The sequence below is a fragment of the Mercenaria mercenaria genome, chromosome 7, assembly GCF_021730395.1.
Source record: "Mercenaria mercenaria strain notata chromosome 7, MADL_Memer_1, whole genome shotgun sequence".
NCBI classification, from domain to species: Eukaryota; Metazoa; Mollusca; class Bivalvia; order Venerida; family Veneridae; genus Mercenaria; species Mercenaria mercenaria.
In genome coordinates, this window is record NC_069367.1 from 78,872,784 (window position 1) to 78,893,050 (window position 20,267).

The window sequence follows — 20,267 nt, forward strand, 5'->3', positions numbered from 1 at the left end:
AATTCCACAATTCCATTCCATTCAAACTTAGATTAAAGCACCAATTATTAAGTAAATTATGCATTTTACACTAATTAAAGTAATTATGCAAATATTTGATCATTTCACTGCAGGAGAAATATGTATTCTTTGTCAGGAATATAGCCTTATTTAAGTTAAAACGATTATTTCAAAACAGAAAAGAAATCTAACTATCTAATCCTTGAAAAACAAAATCTGAAAAAGTGTTTATAATAAATACTTACCAATGTTGTTGGTACAGTCAGGTAGCTGCACCTCCTCTTAAGAAATATTTTAAAAAGAACAATGCACTTTAATATAATCCAACGCAATTTAAATATAATTCATCAAATATCTCTGTATAAAGTCAGTCCATCTAATCCGTGTTGGTTATAACTTAGTTATCATGCTGACAAATTAAGCTTACATTAAAAAATGCACAGCACATCTTTATTTATTTATTTGATTACTTCTATATCCTTCTTTTTAAACTTCATAAAAATATTTTTTTTTTTCTCATAAAAACACACTAAGTCAGTAAGTCAGTTTTATGTTTATTTTTATGATTTACTTCGGAAAAGACAATAATTTCATCGGCAATCGTAACCACAGGCAAGCTAAGTTTACTATCTGCATCAAAGCTTTTGTCATCAAACCCTCAAATCAGACTCCATTATATAGCAATTTTATAATTATTTCACATTATTTTATCAGTTATCACACAAAGATAAATGCAACTTTGTTCAGTTTATCTGATCTATTTAAAGTTGTCCCTTTTACAGGTATTTTTTCTTCACCAAACTAATTTAAAAAATTTCCAATTTTCATCATCTTTTCAAAAATGATTTTGAGGTGGCTGACAACTAGTGAAACAGCAGCTTGCATTTGTCAGCGGTGAATATTATTTTTCGATCAATATTTTTCAGTCTCTCAAATTTCAGAGTTTAATTTTCTGCTTTATTAGGTATATATGAATAAAATCTTAAGCTACTTCAAGTTCAAATGCAAATTTTGAATGTGATGATTCATAAATTCGCATCCTATCAAAAAAAAAGAAAGAGTTAATTTAAGGTAGAGGGATACTGACTCTGTCAAAGGAAGTAGAATTAAGTATGGGCCAGATAAAAACTGGCAAAGATGTTTGATTTTGATATTTGCATAGAGTATTACCTCCCAAAATGGCACCTCTGACGAGCTGCTTCCTCCTCACAGCGTCAGTTTTATTTTCCCCCATTCATTTTTAGTTCATTTTATCCTAGGAAATTAGGAATAGATGTGTCTGTACACACTATCTCCAGTCATTTCCGTTTTAGTAAGCTTTAATTTTTATGGGGAAAATAATGATAAAAGTAAAACGAATAAAAAAAAAATTTCCCCCCAATTAATAGATTCCAGAAAAAAACTAATAACTAATGGTATTGCTTTTTCTATTTGTTACATAACATTATTATGTATTAGAATAGAACAACTGACTTAGTACCTCCGACCAACAACACCTCTCCATAGTAACCAAAATATCTTGCTCTGCACAGGTTATACTGTATTAATTGAGTGTCAGTTTGTCAAACTATCCTCATTTAGCAAAGTGACAGCCCCTAAAGGTTATTAAGCCTCACTTGAACAAAAAGCAATTCCAATGCCAGTTAAATAAACTTGTGTACAATGAAATACAAAAAAACATTGGAATACAGTCCATAAACTTGGCTCTGAAGGGAATAATTTCAAAAGAATGGTCACCTTCAACCTTAATCTTGCAAATGACATACACATATAAGATTATAGTCTTTTGATCTTTATTTTTATTTATGTTTACTTCATGGGACTTTTGATAATCCAATAAGAGCATTATGTCCACCATGCTGACTGGGTATATGATATCCAGGTCTTTTTTTTTTTAAGCTGTAACCATGACCTAAGTCATATCTGACCTTTAAAGAATATGGGGTCATCTACTGACCACAGGCAATGATCCTTGTCAATAAGTTTGGAAGCCAAACTTTCTCCAACCATTTTCAGACTTGAAAAGAATGTAACATCTGACATACAGTAAAACTTGCTTGAGAGACCACACCTATTATGAGACCACATCTAGTAAGAGACCACTTGTTTCGGTTCCTGGTTTTGTTGTTAAATTAAGAACAAATCATGTTGTATCTGGAGACCATCTGTGCTACAAGACCACTTTTTGCCCTATCCATAGGTTTTCTGTTAATGCATGCTGCACTGTACTAACCATCAGAACAATTATATTATTATATTTGGATTTTATGGCGCACCAACATAGTATAGGTTATATGGGGCCAAACAGGACTACAAATTTTGGTTTCACATCTCATTTACACCGAAATAAAAACAGGAGGACTGGTATGGAATCAAATTTGCATACCTTCTGGATTCACAGCAAAACCAAGTGTTAAGACCCTATTAGTCGCCTCTTACGATCATGCAAGGGTAAGGCAGTGGTTCCAATTCTTTTCATACACAGATCGTCCCAGAACCACATGGGGCAACCATCGGAACAAAATTTATATTGGTCACCATAAGCAATCTGAGCTTATAATGTTTGACAGTCACCAGCAAAAGCTTATACCCACTAAATGAGTAGAAATCGAACAGTCTTTCCACTGTGCCATCCACCACAATGGCAAAACAAAATGTCCCCCATATTCAAAAGGGAACATAAGTAGTAAATTAAACAAACTGAAGATTTTTTCGAAGTAGGCTTTTTTCATGAGAAATCTTGAAAACTTCTCCAACACGCATAAGATATTTGAATGTACATGTTTAATGTTATGTCAATATGTACATTCTGATAGTTTTCAATTAAAGAGATAAAAAGCACATAAACCACAATCAGTTCTTTATATCTCTGTTGATAAGCATTTCTAAAGTACAAAAATTAAGCATTTGGAATACAGAAAGGCAAAACAAGAAAAATGTTATTTTCACATCTTAGTTTTTACTTTATCAAATTCAATTAATACAGGGTTTACATGTCATAATATACATGTTAACGACATCTTCAACTTAGAACACTAGATTATATCGCTTAAGGGAAATATATTGAATGTACTGTGACTTATGCATGAAATGTTTTTGTAAGGCATTTTTTCCCCTCCTGTTACTATGGGCGGCGGTTACCACCAAAATTAGTAAATATACAATCCATCCATTAGCAAGTCAGTCAGTCCAGTGCATTTTTAACGCCGTCTAGTCTAAAACTTCATCCCGTCCAGTAGATTTGGATTCAACGCATTGTATTTCTGTGTAATATGAAAGTATGTGTTAAAGAAACATTGCTAACCTATAATCACCACGTTTACTGAATGACACTGCACGGGTTTTCCATGCAGAATAAACAGTCATGTCGTACATTTACAGGTGCGTGGAACATCGGGCATTTTTAGAACCCTAACATTTAAACACATGGTGTTTTTCCTATTTCTGTGTATTTTGTTCAATTATACATACTTGAAACAAACGTTTTGCAAAACTGAAACCAACCTGGACTATTTAAAATAAAGACACATATAGGTAAGTCAGGTATCATGCTCGGAATACCTGTGACCTACGAGGTCTGTAAACACCATGCAGACCTATTTCTTGAATAATAATTATAACCTATTCATCTCTTCGTTTTACGCAAAACAATTTCATTATGCATTAGACGGCGTCAATTTGCATTGAGTCATTCCATTTTGCACTGCGCATATAGAAGAAGCGTTGGAGGGTTTCACATTGTGCTGCATGGAATCAAGATTTAATACATCACTTAGTATTAAACTACGCGATTTCAATATGAATTAGATGGCGTCAAGTAATAATGTCTCATCTCATTTTACACTGCATGAACTCAGGTTGCGTCGAACGTCTTCACATTGGACTGCATGGCGCCATAATTTGTTGGACGTTTTCACATTGCACTGCATGGCATCAGGTTTTCATACACCGCTTCGTATTAAACAACGTGGTTTCAATATACATTAGATGGCGTCTAGTTTTAATGAATCATCACATTTTACACTGCATGACCTCATGTTGCGTCGAACATCTTCACATTGGGCTGAATGGCACCATAACTTGTCGAAAGGTTTCACATTTCGATGAATCGCAACAACTTTTTTAACGTATCGTTTCATGTTTAAACGGATGGAATGAAGCTTTGTATTAAATGGTATCTAAATACAATGCATTGAATGAATAGTTACTGAATGGGATTGAATTTTAGACTAAATGGCGTTAAATTGCACTGCACTGACTGGCTTGTTAATGAATGAGTTGTAAATTTACTAATTTTGGCGGTAACCGCCGCCCATATGTTACAAAAACATTTTTACCTGTTTACATCAGTGTGTCTTTATATTCTATGATTTTCCCTTTGAGCAATCATTACAATTAGCTTTCATAAAAAATGTCAGACTAACTCTAAAGTCAATGACTAAAATGCATACTTTTTGTACAGAGGTAAATCCAAATAGGTAATCACATTTTGTATTCAGATAATAACTCTTATCAAGTCCACTGTGTGGATGAAGACTTCCTGATCTTAAAAGTGGTCAATCACATTTAAGCAATATTTTATGACATTTTCCAATTGAAACATTTATTTAAGAAACAAAATGTCCCATAACAATTAGAACCCTATTAAGAACATATGTATGTGTTATCATTTGCTTACAAAATTTTGTAATTACCTCCCTTTAAGATGAAAATATTAAAAATGAGGACTATTATTTTGGAACAACAACATAGTGTCTAGTTTTACAATTGCATTTGAAAGGTACTGGGAAATTTCAACAATCTGAAAAGATACAAGATAAAAATCAGTGTTTAGATCCTAAATTCACTTATATCCTACCTTAGTAATCTTTGCTGCCCAAGCAAGACAAACAAAGGGAAGTAACAATAATTTATAAACTTGCATTTCTACTGAATTTCTGCTAAATATATAATTGTTAATGTAAATCTTTGACAAATATGATACAGTTCTTGTTATATTCATATCACTCCTTAGGCAAAGTATCTCTTTTAAATTCATACTTATGATAAAACAACACTGTCTGGACTGTGCAACCAGGACAGGAAAATCAGAGTCTAAAGATACCCCCAGTGAAAATCTAACTAAAATAGTGAACAAAACTAAAAGTAAATAATCAGCTGGACCAAGTCCATTACTTGACCAAAATCTGATATATCACCTTTAACTGTATCTTTAGAAAACAGCTTTGAAAGGGCATTTTTAAAATACATGTACATATTAAATTTACAAAGAATAAATACAGCTACAAATCTTGGACAAGTTCAATAACAGGCATGATTATTCCAATAACACTTCAGTCAATGATTCATAGCACTTGACTTTGTCAAATCTGCCATACTTTGTAGGTAACATTTCATGAGCAATCTTCATGGTGGTGATAAAATCTATAAAAAGGTCCTTGGAAGCATAGAATGCAACCAAGCAAACATAGCAAACTCGGTGTGACTGATTCTGTTCATGAGAAGTAATACAAGAGCACCGCCTTGCGGGTGCTGACGCTCATCTGATTTTTTTTGTATAATAGAAATATTGTCCTACCCATGATTTTCTAAGTCTAAAAAGGGCCATCACTCTTGCAAAAAGCAGGATAGAGTTATGTTTCTTGATGTACAGTGTCCACTTATGATGGTGAAAAACTGTTGCAAGTTTTAAAGCAATAGCTTTGATAGTTTATGAGAAAAGTTGACTTAAACATAATATTCAACCAAGAAAATGATTTTTTCTAAGTCCAAAAGGGGCAATAATTATTGCAAAAAGCAGGATGGAGTTATGTTGCTTGCTGTACAGGGTCAGCTTATGATGGTGAACAAGAGTTGCAAGTTTTAAAGCAATAGCTTTGATAGTTTAAGAGAAAAAGTTGACCTAAACATAAAACTTAACCAAGAAATCTGATATTTTCTAAGTCCAAAAGGGGCCATAAATCTTGCAAAAAGCAGGATGGAGTTATGTTTCTTGCTGTACAGGGTCAGCTTATGATGGTGAACAAGTGTTGCAAGTTTTAAAGGAATAGCTTTGATAGTTTAGGATAAAAGCTGACCTAAACATAAAACTTAACCAAGAAAACTGATTTTCTAAGTCCAAAAGGGGCAATAATTCTTGCAAAAAGCAAGATGGAGTTATGTTTCTTGATGTACAGGGTCTGCTTATGATGGTGAACAAGTATTCCTAGTTTCAAAGCAAAAGCTTTGATAGTTTAGGAGAAAAGTTGACCTAAACATAAAACTTAACCAAGAAATCTGATATTTTCTAAGTACAAAAGGGGCCATAAATCTTGCAAAAAGAAAGATGGAGTTATGTTTCTTGCTATACAGGGTCAGCTTATGATGGTGAACAAGTATTCCAAGTTTCAAAGCAATAGCTTTGATAGTTTAGGAGAAAAGCTGACCTAAACATAAAACTTAACCAGGCAACGCCGACGCAGACGCCGACGCCGACGCCGACAACCGCTCAAGTGATGACAATAACTCATCATTTTTTTTCAAAAAATCAGATGAGCTAAAAATGTGCATCACCTTCACAACCCATAGCACCAGCTTTGAAGTGGAATTCTATAACAAAGTTACTATATGGACTCCATAATACCGAATGACCAGAAAACATAACAACACCAGAGTCTTTCTGCGGGGACTAAAGTAATATGTATATGGCAAAAGATGTTGCTACTGGCAAGGCTGCATTAATAGCACCAGAGTAATGGCCCTTGAATTAGGCAAAAGACCATTTTCTTGATCTAATCATGATATAAATCAGGGTTTCTGACCTACTATATATATATATTTTTACTACATCGTTGAAGTGGGCAGAGATACGTTTGATCTAGAGATTCAATCCGTAGAAGTATATATATACACACACACACACAGAGACACAGTGAGGGTATGAGATAATTGTTTTTTTTTAATTTGGGTTTTACGGCACACCAACACAGTATAGGTTATATGGCGCCAGACAGGACTACAAATTTTAATTTCACATCTCATTTACATGGGAAAAAAAAACATGTGGTATGGAATCAAAATTTGTATCCCTGCTGGAATCACAGAGTTACAGCAAAACCAAGTGTTAAGACCCTATAAGTCGCCTCTTACGATCATGCAAGGGTATGACAGTGAGGGTATGAGATAAAGTGTCAGACATATTCACTACAATGTATGTACTTGACCTTAAGGACTCTTCTTTAAAAGACAACAGCAATATTCTTCGTAAAAACACTATTACACAAAGGATCAGGCTGAAAGCATAGTGAACAAGTATTCAGCACAATTTGTAGAATTTCCTTTGCAAATTTAACATCTGCAGTTGAAAAGGTCTAAGTCAATAACAACATTGCAATTCTTTATAAAAGGTCTTTCAACTCCTGTCACCTATTTGTAAGAGAACAAACTTTTTTGACTATTAACTCATTCCTATCATAATGAAGTTTGCATAAATTAAAATGAATAGACAAATTTTTGACATTAAAATAAATTTGAATATGGTATGATAATTCATTATATTAAGCAAACCTGTGGTAAACCAGAGCTATTACTCAAGAATAATATTTTAAGCTATAAACGAATTTTGCTTCAAATATACACTATTATATTAATAAACACGAAACAGTCAGCAATGCCACAAAATCAGTTTTTCAATGTTGAAGAAACTGATACACTTATGGCTTGTTTGATTTGGGTTTAACACCGTTCTTCTACACTTATGGCATGCTAATTGTCCAATAATTACGTAAACCCAAGTTCACAGTCGAAAAACTTGGATTAACGATCAATAACCTAGATTTTTCGAAAGTAAAACTTGAGACAATAGGTGTAAATCATATATTACGCTTGTGAACCCAGGTCTATGTTCAATAAACTAGGTTTCTCAATTGAACTATGAATTTCAGCCGTTATTCATGAGCTTGAACCTATGGGTGTAAACCTGGATTCACGAGCGTAAACCATAGTTTAAAGAACGTGAAACTATGGTTCATGTTTGTAAACCCAAGTAAACGGTTGTAAACATAGGTTTGCGTCTCTAAACTATGGTTTACAGCAAGCCAATTATCCAATAATTACGTTCTTGGTCGAAAAACTGGAATTATCAAATACTATAGCCTATATTTTCAAGTGAAAACATAGAATAACAGGCATAAACCATAGTTTAAGCTCTTGAACTCATGTTTACGTTCAATAAACTAGGTTTCTTAAATTAATTATAAATTTCGGTTGTTATCCTAAGTTAACAAGCGTCAACCTATGTTTATGGTCATGCAAACAATCCTGCTAGCGCAAAACGGTTGACTCCTCTTTATTTCATATAGTACACCTTTGGCAGCCCGCGAAATATGAGAAGGCGAAATATGCCAACCATTTTGTCTCTTTAGAAAATTTGTAGTTTCTTAATTCCCATTTGGATACATGCTGTTGTGATTAGCTATGCTCTTAAATCACAGATACTGGTCTGAAAGCATAGTTACAAATTGATAAACACGGTTTTACAAACGTAAACTATAGTTCACGGTTGTAAACATAGGTTCACGGTCATAAACATGGGTTTACGCTCGTAAACGTAGGTTCACGCTCGTAAAGATAGGTTCATGGTCTTAAACCCATGTTCACGCCCGAAATTCATAGTTGATTTTATAATCCTAATATATCGACCATAAACCATGGTTTGATAAACTAGGTTTCTCGACTGAACTATGTGTTTTGTTCGTTACCCTATATTTATGGTTGTTATTCTGTTTACTCTTGGGAACCCTGGTTAAAGCTCGTAAACCATAGTTTATGAACTTGAACCCATGTTTACAACCGGGAACTTGGGTTTACAAGCATGAACCTTCGTTTACAGGTGTGAGCTATAGTTTACGGCATTGTTTTCGCTCGAAAATATAGGCTAGTATTCGTAAAACCTGGATTTATGTTAAAAAAAACCTGCTTTATCTATTGTTAATCCTCGTTTTTCAACCATGAACCTGGGTTCTCGTAATTATTGGACAAGTGGCATGCAATATACACTGACCCTGATCTGAGTAACCAAAATATAATCCCAAACTTTGGCTTTATAAAAGCTATCTACACACCAAGTTTGGTGACAACTGATAATTAAAGGTGCTGAGCGGAAACCATTTTCTATTTTTAGTAACATTGACTTTGACCTTGACCAAACTGACCTGAATTACAATCTCAATCTTTGTAAAAATAAAAAACATCTGCACAAAAAAGGCAAACGAAGAAGAAGAAGATCTGCACAAAAAGTTTGCTAACAATACTCAAACATAAAAAGGTTAAAAGCTTGAACTGGAATTTGAAACAGTGTACTACACATCCACTGCCCTCCAAAATTTTCACATTACAAAATTAATGTTAAAATAGATAAAAGCCCTAGCCCACTACACCACGGTGGAATTCTGTCACCCTGTTCCCAAAAATTATTAAAGAAACCTAACTACTGCAGTACATTACAATAAGTTATCTCTTTCTTTGTAAGACCAGCTAAGGTGTTCATGGATCTCACATAAATTATAAATTTGTTTGAAGGAACCAGGTGCTAAGACAACCTACAACTGAAAAGGTAACAACAAAAAGCCATTGTACCAATAAAATAGGCTGAAATTGAAAATTTAATAGGAAAGCTAAATCTCACATCTTAATAACTCATTAAACTTCCATTAAATGTTATTGAGAATAACCGTTATAACATTCTTTTCTTCCAAAATTGTCAATTAACTAAGAAATCAATTTTAATTTGAGAAAACACTACTTCATTGTTGGATCATTAATTGGTAGTTGCTGTTAAATTATAAGTAATTACATGCTCATATATCACAAATAACTAAACAGCCTTTTTTCTCACTTAGATCTCAAATACTGACACTAAAAGGTTGTCAACTGTAATGTAGTTCGAATAGTATAATGATAGTTTCTAACAGGGAGTCATGTTGGACATGGCCCCAATAAAGCAAAAGAGAAAATATTTTTAAAAAATGAATTGTAAACATATTATTTAGAGAAAAACGCAGCGTTTTCAAGATTTTTAGTTTATATAGTGTACACTGCAATTCTTTAATTGTTCAGTACCAGGCTGGCAAAGAATAAAGAAAATGTTAAAAGTTTTAGCTAAGTCCGTTCCATAGTTTTGGAGTAATGTATAGGGAGATACTTCAAAAAGTAAGCATAGAAGATGTTTGGTTCTTGTACAATGCACTTCCAGGCAATGTACTCCATCTTTATATGCAATTTCAATAAAATAATTACCTAAAATGTTAAAACTTTAGTTCTCTGAGATACTCTTAACAGTACCACACAAATATATCTAAAGACACTTGCTGCAGTTTCTGGTATGAGAGATGGGGCAAAAATTTCCCAAACTTTGTATATGAACAGTTTCATGTTAGAAACAGATATATGCAAAAACAAAGAAGTATAAAATACACAGAATAGCAACTGGCTGTAATCTCGCGTGAGCTTGTGTCAGAGCGTGATTCGGCGTTATCTTACTAAAAACAAACATCGGCGATGTACCTTTAAAACTACATTTAAAATACATGTTAGCTTCTAAAACAAAATTAGTTTAATGTGAAATGGTCTTAAGACACGAAGTACACGTGTTTTTTTTTTTTGCCGTCGAAAGAAGCGAGGTCATACGGTGATAAATATTTTACCGATGAATAATTGCTTTCGCATACAAAATGGCGCGTGGAGAAAGCGCCACTTCCGGTAAACGAGATCTCGTTTTTTTGTCACGGGAGGTTGGCGAGATTTGCTCTTTATGCCTTTCAAGTTGCCAATCTATTTATTTTTATAGCTCTTTGGCAAAAACAATCATCATAGGTCACCATGCTTGTTTAGGAGTTAACTGCCCTTATAAATGGATTTTTCTTCAATTTGCATATTCAAGGGCAGATAACTGACATGAACAAGCATGGTGACCTTCAATTTTTTTCATAATTCTGTTTCTAACATGGAACTGTGTTCATATACAAAGTTGAACAAATTCTATCACTGCGATTTTTTTACCCCAAACTGCAGCATACGTCCTTAATAAAGTGAGATAATCAAGGAAGTTTGAAAAGCAGATTACATCAATCTAATGGATCCATATGACACATCAGCTTGTTATGCAATATATATATATATATATTATATGTACACTGATGAGCTGATAGGCGAAACTAGTTTGTATTTTTATAATTAAATACTGTTGGAAAGGCATTTGAAGTCATTTTATTTATTTGATTTATAGACTTCCATCTTGTGCTGAGTCTTTTCATTGTCAAATATATATATATATATATGAAAAACCTACAGGACAAGAAAACAGATCTAAAATATTTTACAGACCACACAAGAAAAGACTAGTGATCACTAGTGACCTCCAACTGTGACCTTGACTCTGAGCTAGTGGGATCTGGATGTTGTGCATGACATATAATCTCATTATGGGGAACATTTGTGGTAAGTTATATTGAACCTCAGAGTGTGACTGAGATAAAGGTCTGGGTATTGTACAAGACAAGCCCTCTTTTCTCAGGGAACACATGTGCCAGGTAATATCAAAATCGTTTGATTGATAAAATAGTTATGGACATGTGCAGAACAGGGGGAAAAAGCCCTATTGACTTTTGACCTCTGAGTGTGACTTTGACCTTTGAGCTAGGTGTTGTGCATGACAAGTCCTCTCATTACAAGGAACATTTATCCATATAATATCAAAATACAGACGAACTTGTCATAGCGACTCACTGAATTAAATGACTTCATGTCGTATACGACCCTGTTCCAGACCGCCCAATGTAAAGTACTATATAAAGTCACTGAATTAAACGACTCCCTGTCTGACGTGACTAACGACCGTAATTTTTATTATATGGCTGATTTTTTGGCATTTTTCACAGCATACAAATTTGCAAAAAATGTTTTTCGCACATTGTCGTAACCCTGTCAGTTAGCAATAATTAGCGATAATTGTTCATTCTTTAAAGAGTTTGTTAAACATATCATAATTATATTTAATTGGCCCGTGTCTATTGATTATCCGCCATTTGAACAAAAACGTATATGAATGTGTCTCATAACCTATCTCTACTTTTATTCTTTTCCTAAAGAAACAAATCCCGGATGTTTACTAATGCAAAGTATGGGATTTCGTCATCAATATTTGCGTAGAACTTCATGTGGTTACTATGAAAATTTATCGAGTAATTTACAACCAAAATTATACAGGATTTTTCCTATCAATGCACGACACTACGTCATGGAAAATTACAAGGAAAACTACTTGCAGATGCGGGACTTTCTTCATTCTAAAAATAACAACCATTAAACACCTAAATATTTTTAAATGTGTACAGTCATGAAGGTAACACATGATTTATGCGGGTTTCCCCTAAACAACAATTTGTGTTTACAATAGCCTTATATAACGGAAAGTGTTAATCAAAGCTTCCAAATATTTTATGACACCACAATAGTTAATTGCAGCGAAAGTCACCCATAATGTGCCGTTGATTGATCATCATAAAAATTACGTAATAACAAACAACATATTTGACTTCTGTAGACAATGAAATGAATGAAAGTAAATACTGTGGGTCTTGATATGACAGTCTTTTTGAACTGATGATATGGATGTTGCCAGGTTAGTTACTAGACTGTACAATGTATTCAGAGTTTTAATCATCACTTTTATACATGACTTGCACATAATAAAAACACAACATATTTTTATTGTGTTTATTTTTAAACATAATATTTTAAATTTAGAATAAATTATTTGACAACATAGTATCTTATGTCTTAAACATACATAAACGATAATAGAATCCAAACAAATGGCACGTTGTTATATTAAACAATTGACCTTGCTATTTAGTGAACCTGAATTAAAAGACCCCCCTCATATGTGACCTTTTATGGATGGTCCCATGGAAAGTCACATATGACAAGTTTGACTGTACCTTGAGACCTGCTGACATTTGATCTCCAAGTGTAACCTTGAACATCAAGCCAGGGGTCTAGGTGTTGTTCATGACACATTCCTTGATTATGGGGAATCTTTGTGCCAAGTAATATTGTAATCCCAATGGGTGGCAGGGTTCTGGACCAGACACCAAACAAGACACTGGGATGAACAAACATTTGTTAAAAAAAAACATTTTAGGAGACTTTTTAAATGCTTGTATTATGATTAATAGTGACAATAATTCTTTAAAAGAAAAAAAGAAAAGAAAAAAAAGTAAACCTTTTTGTTAATGCCTATTATTCAAATTGAGAACAAAATTAATGTGGATTTGTCCTTGGGTAGGGGGATTTTGTCCTGCACTCACATTCTGTGGAGTGAATAATTCAGGAGATAGAAGGTTTAAATCTCTCCAACTCTAGAGCATCTTTAAAACATGAAGACTTAACTGTAAACTGGCATTTTGACAATCTTTAGCTTAGTTACACTTATATCTCGTGCGGTATTTACTGCACCAACAAGTATTTCAACTGTAACCTCTCTATTATTTCATTCTTGTAACTTCACACGGCATTTTGAACTTGTAATCAGTAACTGGTTTAACATCAATTGAGTAAAATTCTTAACTTTATTTAACTTCATAGTCTGTAAATAATTGTACTGAATGAAGTAACATTCATTACAGAAATCTGACAAGTTTGGGAAGTATCAGCTGAACAGAAGTGCAGAATATTAACAAAACCACAGTGAAATTAATATGTTTAAAGGCCTACTTAACTGTCTTAACTAAACATCACATGCTTACAAATAAAAGCGTTAATACTTAAATGTTCAAAACAAACATTATACATCATGTGGGCACACTTTGAATTGCAGTCCAAATTTTTTAAATAATTTTCTTCAACAAGGGAGACAACAAAGTAATTTTCTGCCTTGGATGTCAGGAAAAGTTACTGTACCTGGTTTTAAGCAATTACTCTCTATTGATCAGTAAAAGATCATAAAACTTATAAATTCAAGAACAAAAGGCATATAGAACAATGACTATGCATGAAATACAATATCATTGTAAAGTTTTTTACTAATTAAAATATTACAAGTAACATGATTATGTCAATTCAAGTGTTGTAAAATGTTAAATATGATATTACAACTTCGCAAATAAAAATAATTCAATTACAAGTCAAGGAGAAAAACATACTGAAAGAAGATGAAATAGTTCGTTTGTTGATTTCAGTTTAATTTACAGCACACAAACACAGTGCAGGGAAACTTACATAATATTACATCTTCAAAAGTAACCTGGCCAATTGTACAACAAGAAGTAGTGCACAAACAACAATAGCCAGAATTTTAAGACTAAAACACTTTTCCCTAAATTTATAATCAACACTGCTGAATCACTATAACAAGAGCTCCTTCAAGCGGGGCAATAGATGCTTGAAGGGTTACATCAGAGGATGGGAGCAAATTTAAAGAACTTTACTGTTGGAGCCCAAAAGACAGGAACAACAAAGGGAAGAAAAAACAAAAAATTTTAAGTCCACAAAAAATATTTTAATACCAGGTACAGGTATGTCAAAATACACCTAAAAATTGGAGGTACCATCCATGTTGTACCACAGAAAAGTGATTCGGTTTTTCCCTTATTGGCCAATAATAAAAAGTTTAAAAATAAGCTATTTATAGTAACATAAAAGGGAAGTAATTCAATTTTTTTTATTGGAAGTGAACAAAAAAGGAATCTGCCAAATAAAAACCAGAGCACTGCAATGCAGAGCAATATACACAAAGCAAAGTCATATATGACCTTTGACCCGTAAGTGTGACCTTGACCTTGAAGCGAGTCATCTGGAACATGGGCTCTGCACATTGTCTTGGTGTGGTGAACATTGTGCCAAGTTTCTTTAAAATCCTTCAAGCAGTTCAAGAGTTACAGAGCGTACACGAAACAAGCTGATATGACCTTGACCTTGAAGTGAGACATCCAAAACATGTGCTCTGCATGTCATCTTGGTGTGGTGAACATTTGTGTCAAGTTTCTTTGAAATCCTTCAAAGGGTTCAAGAGTTACAGAGCAGACACAAAAATGGACGGACAGACGGACACCGGGGTAAAACATAATACATCCCTTTGGACGTATAAAAAGATACAATAAAGATATATTTATATATATATATGTATATATATTGCCAATGCTCGACTATTAAAATTATTGTCCCAGAAGCAGGAATATTACCCTAAATGTTAAAATACCAGTATGTACAAGTTCTTGCACGCAAAACTTAACCAAGGGGTGATGCTGACACTATGTTAAGTAGCCTGTACCATTCCTCAAATAGTCAAGCTATTAACACAATTTGACAACTGGAAACAGAAGACCAGAAATAGCTGGATACTAACTTCAAGAAGTGAAGAAAGTGCTAACTAGGAACTGATATTTTAAACTTTTTGTCCCAATGTAAAGTAGACCTCATCAACCACTTTTAAGCCGTATGGAAGAAACCAAAAATAACATCAATTTTATCAAATACCTCAAGTTTTCCACTCATCAGTATATGATTTTTGTTTTCTTTTTCACACGTCTAACTGTAATGCGATGTTGTAGGTGCTGCAAAGCGGTGCTGGTAGCTCTATTATAATTTAACACTGCAGCTATTAGCCAGATTAATTGAGCTTATAATTTCTAAAGTTTAGGCCAATTTGGGGCCCAGCCTGAAAAGTAGGGACCCTACTATATGACCCAAACATTACACTGTTCCTAATACGCAATAATTTTTGAATCAATAAAAGCATTAAGTTATATAAATACTTAATGAAAGTGCCGATTCCTCATAGATATTTTGGCAGTATCTTTTATTATATTACCAACAACATATTTATGAAATTTCTCACACATATAGAAACATTTGTTGTAAATTTAACCAAATCAAGTGATGCCATGATATCAATTACTTCATTTTACAACCTCAACCCAATTCAAAATACTAAACAAAACTGCTAACTCCTACTCAAAATTTTAGCTGTACCTTTCATATCACTCAGCGTATAGTTGGAATTTCTCACATTTTTTTTCAAACCTATGTTGTTCACAACATATCAAAATATCAACCACATCGAAAAATGCTATGATATAATTTTTTTCGTATTAAGACATAGACCAAATATAAAAAGTCACACAACTACACATAAATGCCTAATCCTTACAAATGAGTGAGTTCCATTATAAACCTTGAAACTCATAGTGTATATCCTTCAATATCTTTTCATTAAGTTCTGGGACTTTTTTATGACAAATGGCTTGCATTTTGGTTAAATATTACAGAGATTTTCAAGCGAACAAGTTGAAATATCTACTTCTAATAGTGATATGAACGATATTACCGAAATGTGAATAAGTGTTATTGTAATATGTTTTGCCAATAAAATATTTGACTTGACTTGATTAATAATTTTGATACCAAAGCACTTAACATTTTGTTTTTAGTAAAAACACTCCACTGGTTTCTACAATTTATGCGCCACCACAACCAGTAGAATGTGAACCAATCGCTCAGTCAGAACAAGAAAAAGCTCCATTTGGAAGAAAAGCTCAGACTAAACACTGGCTAAACACAAAATCTGTTTTGATGAAAAGTGGAAAGTTACTAGACACCATGGTTATATGTGAAAACTGAACAAACAGAAAATGGTAGTGCTGTAATGATGTATTGTAAACTGTGCCAAAAACACAAAACCAAGGAATGGGCAACTTTGAAAAATCCTGTGTCAAATGTTGAACAAACTGAAATCACTGGACCTAGCCTGGGAATCCAGTCTGACAATTTCTAATTTTTTTCTACCTGCAAATTGACAGCCTGGGGAAACCTGTTTTCCGACCGCAGCACCACCTATATTACACCCGAATTATGTGGGTGTTTAATAAAGAACGATAACTTCTGAAAGCAAAAATCCGTTGCTAAAAATAGAAACGGAATTCTCACGGAAAAGACAGATCGGAATCGTGTACTTCCGAGGGTTACTGAACATTTCCGGGCCATAGACAAATACCAGTTTGTACCTCTCTAGCTTTTCCAGCAAGTTGTAACAACTTTAAAATATGTCAGTTTAAACTTAAATTTGCGTCATAGCTATCAAGATGTTATATTAATGCAGACCTAGTGATCTATGAAAATTGCCGAAATTTCGGCAGCATTGCCTCGTTTTCGTTTCAAACAAGCGTAAATATGAGCACATGTTAATTAGGCTAATTATAGAAAATCAATAATCAGTAGTGACATGGAAACTCCTTCAGATTTCCCCAGGCATTGATAATATCAGAAACTCGATGAATACCAATTAACACTAATTAGCGCAAATTAAGTGGGATCTTTATGCATAAATATTAGGTATGATTTCTTCTGACAAAGCACAAATATTATCAATGGCTTCCCAGGCTACACTGGACCATCAAAGCTCATAAAAGTGTTTGCCAATAAACACTGGAAATCCATGTGCCAATCTGGAGAAAATCTTCACTGCTGCTACAGCCAGCAGGAGTACCAGTACATGTGGTTAATGCCACAGCATAAGTTGAGAGTATTCTCTGAGGTGAATTGCACAAAGACAAAGACACACTTTCAGAAAATAAATAATCTGAAAGATTAAGGGGTCAAAACAACTACTGTATTAAGAACATGATATAGTGTATCCATTAGGACAATAGGTGCCGGCCCCCCCCCCCCCCACACACACACACTCCTGTCACTGTATATGGATTTATGACTCAAGGTTTACTATTTTTTTAAGATGTTTGCAACAAACTTTCTAGTACTTAATATGTATTTTTCACTTAATGAAAGGCTGTAATTCTGCCCTAGCTGAGCAAAATCCCAAAGAGAACACCTGGTGCGAAACTTCATAGGCTATAAAACAATCCTCTAGTCCGAAAACAGATCCGTAATACCAGGTAAGTGCAGCCATTCTTTAAATTAGTGGTAGTGGCTAGCGGTCCGGTAACAGGACCTCTAAACCCAGTCTATAAGTCCGGTTACCAGACCTCTAGACAACCATAATAGTGGTCTAGAGGTCCAGTAATCAATATGAATACTGAGAATGGTATATACAAAAAGGAGACTATATTTTATTTTTGACAACTGGGGACGGTTTCAAAACTTTACTCTCATATTCTTCTTGTCATTTTAAATACAATTGTAAGTGACAGGAAACAGAAATATTTTTAATTCTTTTATCCTGCGACAAATACAAACACAAATTTGATAAATTTTAAACAGAAATTTGTACACCACAATCTGAAGCTTTAATCCAATTTAAATTCTTCTTATTCTTGGGACTGTTGAACTGAAATAATGAACTTGACTTTACTTTATAGTATTTCAAACGTGGATTGTGCTCATGAATTGCTGAGTTTGTTTTACTGCTTGAGTAAACAAATAACTGTGACTCCTGGAAATCGCTGTTCAAATTTCATATTCAATACGCCTTGAACACCAGTGAGAGCTAAATATAAATAAATAAAAATTTTCCAAAAAAACATAGGCTTAATAACGGCAACTTTATCTGGTCAGGGAGTTACCTTGATGCATAATCAAAATCTGCTAACAGTCCACACACTATGTAAAATTGTCATCAATCTGTGTGTACTGTATGAAACATCATCATTAAATACGCATTTACAGCAGATCAAAACTGAAAGTTAAGGAAATCAAAACCGTCGTCATTTCTACTAGAAATTTTGCGATTTGGGCCTGCTTGCATTTTTCAAAATGTACTCACATTTTGCGAGTATGTGAGCTTTAAAATTCGAACCCTGTTTACAGATATTCTGTAAATATACAGACAATCCATAAATTTAAAGAATTTTCGGTCTATAAATTTACAGACTATGTATATATGAATTTTGTTACAATTACAATTTAAATCAAAACTGCAGGTTAAAATTAAAATTTTCACCTTATTACATGCATAGATAGAACTAATAGAAAAACTTCAGACAGGTTGGATCACTTTAATTTGTTCACATTTTCTGAAAATTCAAAGTCATCAATATTGACGGAAAATCACAAACAACCTTCATTTATGCATGCAGTCTTAAAACCTTTGGTTTTGATTTAAATTGTAATTTCAACAGATTTCTTATACCCAGACAGTAAATTTTGAGACTGAAAATTCATAAAATTTCTGGACTGTCCGTATATTTACAGAACATAATGTTTGTAAAAAAAATAGGAAATTCTAGACTTGTCAGGGTTTTTGAAACGTAAATGTTCCAGATTGGGAAATATTTAGTCCCATAGGATATAGTAAGGAGGTTTTAAAGCACTTTCTGATACACTTGCAGAGCTCCAGATAAGCTTTCGGTGTAACTGGGTATTTACCCATCACATTTTGTGTGAAATGGGTACTGGAAATCTTAACTGGGTAAAACAAATATCATTACCCGGCCTTTTCAGAAGTAATTGGGTATTTGCTAAAACCAACTGGGTATTTCACCAATCTCGCACAAACAATTTTATTTCTTGTAGTTTGAACTGTACTGGATGAAACGTGCTTACACCATCTTTCATTTACCAATCATTAAATGTTTTCTGGGATACTTTTGTTCAATTGTGTCTTTGCCTTTTGAATGCAGTTGGAGATAAATTCATCCACAATATCCCAAATGATGTGTTCACCACAATATGTACTCTCTCGTAAGATGTCTGCCAGTATCGGTGACACTATATCATTACAAACAGATAACTGTCTTTGTTGAACAACAAAATATCTTTTTATTTTGTTTGTTTGTGCTGCAAAAATGTTTTTCTGCGACCTCTGCATATTTAATTGTTAACAAAGCATCCAAATAACACCCTTTGGCCTAAATGGTCCTGTGACATTTCCGATAAATAGCAACCTGTTCTGCTGTAACATATAAAATGAAAAATGCGATACGCAATCGACTTTTAATAAATTGGGTATTAGGAATTTCAGTTGTGTTTCAGTACACACACTATGAATTCAATTGGGTTTCTGCAACTTTGACTGCGTAAATACGCAAATACGTAGCTTATCTGGAGCTCTGCACTTGTTTAACATATTGTACAACCTCTTTAACATACTGCCATTACAAAATTGTCCATAATTTGGTCAATGTTTGTGCAATTTTGATGATTTTTTTTCAGAATTGAGACTGGGAATTTTTGCACTCATTTTGGGAAAAATACATACTTTTTGGCATTGCATGGGAATATAGCCGAATAACGACTATAAAAACAGCCAAAAAAAACCCCTACCTATTCATGACAAC

General features: G+C 33.6%; 2 protein-coding genes across 2 annotated transcripts in view; both read right to left on the reverse strand.

Annotated features, from left to right (window-relative positions):
* The window catches only part of LOC128558352 (protein O-mannosyl-transferase TMTC4-like), a 50,781-nt gene extending 49,830 nt beyond the window's left edge, over positions 1 to 951 (reverse strand). Inside the window, exon 1 of the mRNA XM_053547292.1 lies at positions 246 to 951. The gene's annotated coding sequence lies outside the window, so the exon portion shown is untranslated. The remainder of the gene's footprint in view (positions 1 to 245) is intronic.
* The window catches only part of LOC128558353 (uncharacterized), a 78,861-nt gene that overhangs the window by 17,896 nt on the left and 40,698 nt on the right, over positions 1 to 20,267 (reverse strand). The window lies entirely within an intron of this gene.